We start from the raw sequence: 4131 nt of genomic DNA on the forward strand, positions 1-4131 counted from the left end.
GCCGATAGTCGCTTGATTTTGAAGAATGCTGATTAACAGGTATTAAAAGGCCAATAGTTAAAGTTTTTCGTCATAAGTATGTCACCTCGTAGCATTGTGGATAATTCGTTGACTGGGGCGTAAACCCAGGAGATGCAAGGTCGATTCCTGCCGGGTGTCTTACTTTTTTCAAAAAGATATTTTCTATTGGTTATAATATATTTTCTCAGAAGTGATTTTAAAAATTATGTATGTTCAATTATTAGAATGGTACATTCTTAAATCTTGTGAATTATTCGTACAATAAAAAAATAGTTAATTACTTAAAAACTATTTTATTACTTAATCCGAAAAAAACCGTAACAGCGATTGCCGCATGTTATTATTACATACGATCTTTGGTAATTACGATCATTAATTATTTAAATAGTAGAAGTAATTATTACAATTATCGTGTAAATAAATATAACATTTGAGGCGCGTACTTTTTGACCACTCAGTAATCCGTGGGCCGTGCAGCAATACGCTACGGTCTTAAATCCCGAACGTCCTTGTTTTGTCACGAATATCCATTATTCTGAGAGAGCGCTAAAAATTTCGCGAATATCCACAGTGAGTACTTGTAAATAAAACGCATTTTCTGTGCATTTAATGATTTATACCAGTATATTATTCTTGGAATCTATTCTTAGATAATGTTGCAATCATACAGTGTAGAAAGAATGATTGGTACATCTACTTGATACCAGATGAAAGTCTCCCACAGGAGATTACCTCAAAGGGCGGACCGAACCATCAACTTTCCCAGAACACCACAGCCTACGTCCAATCATCGCGGTTCTCGGCCGAGCGGAGCCCGCCTCGAAATCAAAAATCCAAATTCGTCAGAATCCCGCCAAAACAGACGCGGCCTACCGATAGCGCCGCCACCGGTCAATTTGTCGGTAAAACAGGGAGGTTCGCGACCGAGAGCGGGATGACGCCGAATCTGACGGTTGAACACGCGCGAAAAGCTTCTTCTTCGATTGGCCGCCGGACAGCGAGCATCGTCTCTGCTCGCCTCGGACGCGAAGCCAAGATACATATCCCGCCAAAAGAACCGCGTCGGCAGACTTCTCAAGCATCTCCAGGAAATAAAGGACCACATCGGCAGCACGCCAAGCCACAAGCCCCGATCCTATCTCCCATCGGACAGCGAGCATCGCCTCGGATGCCAAGCATCAGCAGCTAGGACGCAAAGAAGCCACGCTTGCAGCCCGCCAATTACCGACCGACCGCCATGACAATAACATGTAACGACTTACAATAAACCAGCCTTGACCAAATACCCCGTGCGTTTCTGTCTCCCACCCCCGCTTTGACCTTGACGTTATCACGGCCTGCTATCTCCGCTTCACACGCGGAAGGCCGGTGATATACTGATATTTAAATATACGACAACGAAATTTGTTTTTCGTCTCCTGTAAAATTGACATTTGGTCTATTCGGGAAACAAATCCTATAGCGACGTAATATCGGCTGTGCTACCCGCTTGGTCCAGAGAGCTACAATATTTATGCCGAATTCCACTGAAAAAAAATGTTCTTTTGATTTACACCACCACCGTAGTGGGTGTAGTTGACAATTTTTGGTTTTTTTATTGAGGTTCCAAAATATTAATTAAAAATGGACAAAAAAAGTATTATTGCATTTAACTTATACACAAAGCTACTCAACACAGCACAGCCTAATTTTTCGTTTATCGGTCTTTTGTCTATTGTACTCAGTGTACCTACACCAAGGCCCCCACATTTTGAAATGGGCCCTCAAACTAGGATATTTGGCGGGCTGCCCACCTACCGCTAAGATTAAAGGCAGTGTGAAACACTACATTAACGTTTTTCAAATTGTGTTTTAGTTCAAATTAAGGATATCTACTTATACATTGAATTATTGGCGATTTTGAATACATCTAATTTAATAATGGAGCTGTCGAGTATCGACACATAATAATCAGAAAATATATTGCACAATTATATAATTTAAAATTTTCATGGCCATGAAGTATAATAGTGCCGCAGACGATTTTTTTTACTAATAATGCTAATTTATGATGTGTTTATCTCACTTATCTGGTAAACCCGACACGCCGGGCCCCCCACAGCCCAGGCTTCCAGGCTAGAGCCCTGTCAGCCCTCCCCAGCCATGACCTACACCACTCCGGAATGCGGGTGGACACCGAGAATTTTTTGACAGTTCCATTAGGAATTGGTTTTCTAAAAAAAACCCGACATTAGTGTTTCGAAATTTTTGTGTTAGAAATTAAAATCTAAAAAATTGTTCTAAAAAGGGTGCTTGAGAATAATTACAAATCATTTTTTGCCGTGTTTTTATTTGTCTAAGCCCAAGGTATAGTTTATTGCCTTTCAATTTCAATGTTTAAAATCATTCTGAAAATTTTCATGTTTGGGGGGTACCATGAGCTTTGATTTGCAAAAGTAATCGCTTGTATAGGTTGTGGTGCTACCATGAAAATCTGAAAAGGCAGTGTTGTTTGATACCTTGAACAACAATTATGAGGCAAACCATTACAATAATATTAATAGGTATGTTTGCAATTAGTAAATGGATTACCATTGAGACACTTTTTTATAATCTTAGATGGGTCCACTTTAGATCCTTGGGAATATTAAGGAAAAATGGTTTGAGCGGAATGGCCCCCATTATGAAAAATACCGACAATATTTTATAATCAATTCTTAAGACAGCGAGAGGGGGCATAGTTAACAAAATCTCGTGGGTGTCACTGACTTCCACATTTACCAGCTAACTACATATTATGGCTTCTCATCGCTTCAACAGCGGAATACTGCACTTTTCCAGGTCCATTCCATTAGCCTAAATATAAATAATCTGTACCTATTTTTCCCATTTCTGGGGAGGGGTCTGAAACCGAAACCTCCTCCCACCTTGTGTGTCAATATTATTCGACGATATAGAAATTTCTCTAGGATGTATTTAGAATGCCAGGGAAAATGATGTTTCTACTCGTACGCTCAGCAGCGGCGGTCGATCATCTAATAGTTAAAAATTGGACGGTGATGAGATTTTACGTTTAAAGGAGCAGCATCAACTTAGGCCTTATGTTTTCCCTGACAAGTAGGTACTAAAAATATAGATATCATTAATAAAAAGATACATATTATCTTAAGATCATTCATTTTTATTACATATTGTTTAATGGTCATAACATGTTTCTTTAAAATATTAAAAGTATGCTTTCCATATTGTCTCTTTTATCACAAATCAATAATAATAAAATAATTGCTAATTGAAGACAATTAAATTCTAATAGGTACATACATATAACAATTTTTCTATAATCTATTGAAATAGGTACTCTAGATACCATTTGAAAATGTAAGATAAAACTTCAACAGCTTTATTAGGTAGATATGTTTGGTTGAATACCATTTAATTTTAGACCTATATTCACAATGGTTTAAAAAATAGCCATCTAATAAAAACTATGTATAATTTTATAATATAGCACGATTATAATACTAAGAGAAAATTTAATAATGCCTAATCGTTCTGATAAAAATATGCATTGTATCAGTATTTTGAAATAAAAAATAAAACATTTTATTTATATAATATGTAACAATATATATTATATTTATGTATGTACACATATTTTCTGATTAATATAATATCGATCGAAATTAGCTGTATGTTTATACCATTAAATTTTATAAATAATATTATGTATTACATATTATATGAGTTTAGAGTTCCTCAGGAATAGTTTTGCAAAGTTACCTTTGGCCATCGATTTATAATATTATTATAGTTATTATTACACATTTAACAACAAATATTTCAATTAAAATCTAACGACATCAAAATTACAATAGCCCAAAATGTGTTGCACAAACTTTAAATGGGTATTTGGTCAATTACATAATTGAATGTCAGAGATGTTTTCCTGGTTCATTTCTCATACAATATATTATATTATCCTCATACAATACTCATTTCTAAAAATATTTTTATTATTACGTACAATCTATATCATACAACATCATAGACGTAATTGGTGATAGAATTTGTTTAATGTTAACAATAATTGACATTAAATTAATGGACTACGGTAAATTAAAATAATAGAAA

Source organism: Rhyacophila brunnea, unplaced genomic scaffold, assembly GCF_057557595.1.
Source record: "Rhyacophila brunnea isolate RB1 unplaced genomic scaffold, BYU_Rbru_1.0 scaffold_2, whole genome shotgun sequence".
Taxonomy (NCBI): domain Eukaryota; kingdom Metazoa; phylum Arthropoda; class Insecta; order Trichoptera; family Rhyacophilidae; genus Rhyacophila; species Rhyacophila brunnea.